This window comes from Ciconia boyciana, chromosome 2 (genome assembly GCF_034638445.1).
Source record: "Ciconia boyciana chromosome 2, ASM3463844v1, whole genome shotgun sequence".
Classification (NCBI taxonomy): Eukaryota; Metazoa; Chordata; class Aves; order Ciconiiformes; family Ciconiidae; genus Ciconia; species Ciconia boyciana.
The window spans coordinates 97,345,957-97,352,521 of NC_132935.1; positions in this window are offsets into that span (position 1 = coordinate 97,345,957).

Genomic DNA, 6,565 nt, shown 5'->3' on the forward strand with positions numbered 1-6,565 from the left:
AGAATGAAACTGATGATTCATGATACAAAAAGATTTCTCATACTTCACAGCAGTGAGGAAACTAAACTAGCTTTTAGGAAAGGGTCCTGACTACTGCCCCTGGAGAAAGGCATTTTCTCAATTTCAGACAATTTCCTCACCACCCTAAGGGTGGCTTCTGTCATAGGAGGTGGCTCCATTTCCAGATGCGGGACCTGTGCAAAAGATCTGCTTCCATTTTTACATCTTTGAGCTATGCAGTTTTTCTGCTACTATTTCATGATGAAGGTACTGCCATTTGGGGAATGCCACACTGCTGTTTGTCTGTGATGTGCCCACCTGCTGCGTTAATTTGAAACAGAGCTACTCCTGTGCTTGATGGTTTTGTGGTTAGGCTTAACAGACTGCTTTGGAAAAAATACTTTAATGGATTCAAGTTACTTGTAGGAATGAGCATGCAAAGCTACTTGTTTTCATGCTTACATTATATAAACAAATCTTACGGCAAGAACAAAATAATGAACCATGTATATTCCTTTTATATTAAAATACTGTAGACAAATCTACTCTCAGCTGCATTGGAATGGAAATTAGGGACTGAATTCTTCTAACAGATGGAGGAACTAGAATTGTAGAATAATTATTAAGGAGAAAGAGCAGAATGAAGACTTAAAAAAAATAATAGAATCACAGAATCATTTAGGTTGGAAAAGACCTTTAAGATCATCAAGTCCAACCGTAACCCTAACACTGCCAAGTTCACCACTAAACCATATCCCTAAGCGTCACGTCTACACGTCTTTTAAATACCTCCAGGGGTGGTGACTCAACCGCTCCCCTGGGCAGCCTGTTCCAATGCTTGACAACCCTTTTGGTGAAGAAATTTTCCCTAATATCCAATCTGAACCTCCCCTGGTGCAACTTGAGGCCATTTCCTCTCGTCCTATCACTTGTTACCTGGGAGAAGAGACCGACCCCCACCTCTCTACAACCTCCTTTCAGGTAGTTGTAGAGAGCGATAAGGTCTCCCCTCAGCCTCCTTTTCTCCAGGCTAAACAACCCCAGTTCCCTCAGCCGCTCCTCATAAGACTTGTGCTCCAGACCCTTCACCAGCTTCCTTGCCCTTCTCTGGACATGCTCCAGCACCTCAGTGTCCTTCTTGTAGTGAGGGGCCCAAAACTGAACACAGTATTCGACTGTGGCCTCACCAGTGCTGCGTACAGGGGGACAATCACTTCCCTAGTCCTCCTGGCCACATTATTTCTGATACAAGCCGGGATGCTGTTGGCCTTCTTGGCCACCTGGATGCACTGCTGGCTCATATTCAGCCGGCTGTTGACCAACACAAATGGAAATAAGTGAATAAGTAGCATGGTGCACATATGTGAATTACTGTTTTCATGCTGATTCCACTTAAAACACAATTTCAAGATCAGCAGGTATAGAAAAAAAATCACTTCTCATTCTATGCTTATATAGCTTTGTTAGTGTTGGTCTTCACTGAGAGACCAATGTCTACTGGTTTCCTAATAGTTTTACTAAAAGTAGTGTAAGCTATGCAAAAATTATGTACATGCTATCTAAACAGTGCAGGTATCAAAATACCTTTGATTTGTCCAAAATACCTTTGATTTCTCAAAATACCAATGATCTGTCTTTAGGCATTATCTACTGCCTGCTGAAAACACTGCCTCAAGTGATTTAAATTTCCCTTTATATACCTATAAAAACCAGTCTAGCTAGATCCAATATAAACATGAAAAAACACCTTTCTTTTACAGAAGCAAGTGGATGCTTGTCCCTGTCCGCTATTATTCCCAGTGACAATCTTCAAAAATCTCCCAACTATTACTTTAGTGAATTAATGCCACACTCTAGAAACAAGGAGTTTATAGCCAAAGTAACTTGCTTGATCTTTTGGGACCAGGAATGACCACCAATGGGCTAGGGAGCCCACCGAAAGTCCTAGGTCCTAGTGGCTGCAGTCACAAACCCTTCAGAAGGAGAATTTGCCCACAGTCACGGCGTCTCTGTAACCCGTGTTAGTCTAAGGATGGGTATTCTAAAATTAATGGCTCCTTGAAATTCAGAGACAGCAATACCAGGCTTTTCTGAGCTAGGATGAGGAACCCATATTCAAAATGTTCTTCATGTGCGTAAAGTACTGTTACAGACAATAACTGTGATTAAAAGGCAAATAAAAGGCAATTATTAAATATACGCATACATGCTGAGGTATGTTTGTGATGCTTTTTGTTTGATTATGTGAATTTTAAATAGCTTTCTGAAATAAACTTCCTACAGATGAGTAAACTGCATTTAATCTTACTTATGCTATCTGGAAACCTTTTGTATTAGTGGTTTTCTTTCATGCAAAAGCCTTGAATGTCATTCAGTATCTCAAAAATCCAAGATAATTTGTTGCTTGTTCTTACACAGCCATACAGGAATTATAATACTCTGTATACAAAGAGATCTAATTTCAGGCTTCAAACAAAAAACAGAAATAGGTGCCAGCCTCTGCTCTCCAATACAGCTCCTGGAAGTAAATGTGATATTTGAAACGACCATGATAGAAAATACTTATATTAACTGTATGTTAATAAAACTGTATTTTAACTTTGATTTTTATTATTTAGATGGCAACTTTTCTTTAATTCCCTGAATTTCTGCTCCGTAAATAGTCAGTGACTAAGCAGTACTGGACTTAATCTGAATTTATCAGCATGTTTAAAGAAACTAATTTTAGATGCCTGCACATATTTGAATATACAAATATTAAAGAAGTATTGGAAAACTGTAGTGTTGGCTCCAGAATGACTGGAACAGGGGATGAAATGAAGCAAAGGGAAGTCAAAGTTAAGCCTCAGGACTGTGACGTAACTGCTCATAAAATTAATTTTTTAGCTTTTTATTGCTTGGAGCATTTAAATTTAATCTGGAACAAAGATGTACAATGGGGGACAACTTTTCACCCACAGATTGTTTCAGACCACCTTTTAGGTCTTTGTCATCTTTATCTTCTATGATTTGTGTGTTACATTTGTAGGGGAAATATGTATATAATAATCCCTAAAGAAAGCACTTTTTTAGGGATTATTATACACAAATAACAGAGAAAGATGAAGCTGAAGGCAGAAAGGTGAGGCAGAGGTTGCTATGTATTGTGTCACTATAACAAGGGGGATAGTCAATGAAATTGGGAGACAGGACATCCAGAAGTTGACAATAAACTGTTGCTTTATGTAATTTATAATTAATATATGGAACTCAGTGCTAGATAATCTCACTGAGAGTAGGAACAAGCTGGAGTGAGCTCATGAGAGAAACAGACAACTAGCTGGGCGATGAGACTGCCGCTACGGCCCATGGATGCACAGGGAGGGAGGGAGGGAAGGAAAAACATTAGCTAGAAGGGACATTATCTCAGACCTTTTTTAGCATTTCAGATTAATTGTTTCAAGAAACAGAAACTGGACTCCTTATTTGATATGGTATTTTCTGTGTCCCCTGTTCTGGGCCATTCTTTCAACCCCGAGGGTTGACCAAGATTAGGGGCTAGCTACATTACAAAGGCTTAATCAGCACGGCTATATTGCCAGAGCTCCCAGTAGAAACACAGCACTCTGACTGTGGTAAACTGGGCTGGCTAAAGGGCTTTTTTGCCAATGTCAGATGCATTCACTTGGGATATTTTTGCTAGCGTAGCAATCTCACTGCCTGATTCCTTCCTAACAAGCAGCATTGCGAAGCCAGCAGACTTTGTAACTGGATCTATCCTAAGAAGGCACGTAATTTGGTGTGACAGAAGTGACTGAAGCTAAGCAGTACTGCAGCAAGGGAAGCTGTGCTAGTGGTTTGGGTCCAGTGAGGTGTCCATATAATCTGTGAACAATGTTTGGTAATGCTTCTATTTTGTGGAAGATAACTGAGAATAGCTGATAGAAAGAACACTGATGACTCCATCTAAAGATATAGTTATTATGAGTTCCAAGAGAAGAGAGATCTGTATCTTTGTTTTGGAAACGCAGGTTGTATAATACATTTTAATTTAATACAAAAATCTCTGTTTGAAAAATACAGTATGGTAGAAGGCTATTTTACAAACAAAAGAAGGCTATTCCAGCTTTAGCACAGAAAATAAAAAATGAATGGTCTTCATATATTTCTCTTCCTATTTCCTTTCTTCTAAAAGCTTTCACAATAAACTGTAAGCGCTCCAGGAGAGATAGATGTTGTTATTCTGGTCAGTAAGTTATTTAAAAGGCTTCAAGAACAGCTTTGAAGGTAACAAAGAATAGCACTGCTTATACTTGAGAAGCACATAGTATTTCTAAAAGATTTCAGTAAGAGCCATGTCTAGTCTGAAAACAATTTATTTGATTTTCAATGTTTTTCAACCAGATTATATTTTATTCCTATTATTTTCTCATACTATGCAATAGATGCTCCATTCCAATGCTAAAGCTTGCATGCATATGTGCAATGTCTGTCATTTTCCAGTTGATTATTACCAAATTCAGCACTTTTTGTGACAAAAAGGGCAATATCTTTGCAGCTGAGGGTTATTTTTGCATGTATTTGGAAATTACTGACTGCAGGTTGGCATCCTGTGCAAGGCTGGTAGCTTGCAGGCCTGCCTGTTATCTGACAAAGTCAGTGGGGGAGCTGATTCATCAAATAGGCTGGTTTTCTCTAGAGGGGATTGAGAACAGCTGTTTGAACAGTGATTACAGCCAAAAGTGCTGAACACCTTCTCCTGTGCTGATTTAGTCACTGCAGAGAAAGCTGAGTTGATGATGGTGTTACTGAGGGTGAAAAGATAAGGGGGAGGTGGCTGCAGAGGAAAGGGAGGCTCACAGATTTTGCCTCAGTAGCTGCTCAGGTTACACTACCTGCAAGAAAATGCTATGTTTTCAGTAGCTTCCTCAATAAGAAGACCAGCTAGCAATTTCTGATATGAAAAATTAATGGAAGGATCTAAAGTTTGGTAAGCATAGAAAGACACAGCTGAATGTAGCCAGAGGTTTTTATCTTCAGCAGTTACTGCATTTGGACTGTCTAGGTGGCTTGACTTTGAACAATAGATAAGATTTTTTTTTTTCCTGAAATACATAGTTTCTCCTATGTTCTTGAAATGTTGAAGTGAGGGCACTTGTGTCTAAAGGTTCTCTTATTTTATTGCTGTGCAGAGAAATTCACCATGTGGTTTAGCAATGCCTGCAGGAAAGGGGTAGGCTGCCAGCAATACCTGCACCAAGCCTGAAGCAGAACATTTGACTTGCCTAAGTTACCAAGAGCATGTTAAAAGATGCTACTTATATAGGCAAACTGAGTTTCTTCAATTTCATCTTGATTTTTAGTTCTGCATTCTCTCTACTTGAACATATCCTGTAAGGAAGAGTTGAATCTTCAAAGAGGTCAGGGGTGTAGTGTTGTGGTGCGTGATGCTGAGGTGTCTTGATGAGCTCCACAGTCCTGAGTGAGATGTCCAAGCTCCCTACGCAAGGCACAAGACCTGGCTACTTGGCTCCCTGTGCTGTGCAGACAGATGGGCTTGGAGAGGGTATGGGAGCTCCTGTTCTGGAGGGTGGTACCTAAGCAGCTGGCTGCCTCCCCCTGCTTGTAACTTACAGCCAGTGACTGTTTCGGAGCTGGGTACCTATACAAGTCTGTCTTATCTTGGCTGTGTTTGCAAGGGGAAAGCAGTACCTGTGTACAAGCAGCAGCCAGCGTGCCAGATGCTCCTGTGATACCAGTGTTCACACCTGCCCTCCGTCTAATCTGTCAGTGGGCTTTCAGCTGGTATTCTCCATCTGCCCTGAGCCTTAGACTAGCAGTTAACTCTGGAATTTATTTTTCTTCATTTCTTCTACTGCAGCTCTTGTCTCCCTAAGAAGTACTTCAGTATATGTCTGAGCAGGGACTAGAATCCAGGCATTGAGATGAATTACTTCAGCTCCAATCTTTCCCCTTTCTTTGATGCTAGTGATGGCTGACTACGCTCAGAAATTTAGCAGGACGTGCCAGCCCAAATGGTTAGGGAAGTCCTAAAAAGATGTGAGATACAAGTTCAAGTTAGGTAGAAGAGCAGTTTGAAGCTGGTCTCCCACACAACAGGTGAGGGTTGTATGCATAGAATTAATGGGAATGATAAGGTAGTTAGTTTGGCAGCATAGCAAGTACCTAGTTTTGGTCTGTATGTGGCAATCACAAGCCCATGAATAGAAAACCATGCCCTGCAGGGGAGGGAGGGCAAGGAAGGCATGGCTCAAGAATGCTCCCGGGGCTTAGGAGCTCAGACCAATATAGTTATATACAGAAACACAGGTGCTGTTACTACTGGAAACATGAACAGTTAGAGAATTTAGGAGCCTCCAACATCATGTGGCAGCTGGGTTCTAAATTTTGGGCATAGGTACCCTGAAAAACAAGTTCAGTGATTGAAGGAATAAACCCAACAAACAGCCCTGTGCAGCATCTAGTTCTCCCTTGACATCCACCCCTGCTTTGCCAGCATTTTTGTAGGGCTCAGTAGTTTCCTAGCATATGTGCTTCAACCAAGCAAAAATCTAGCGTCATGATG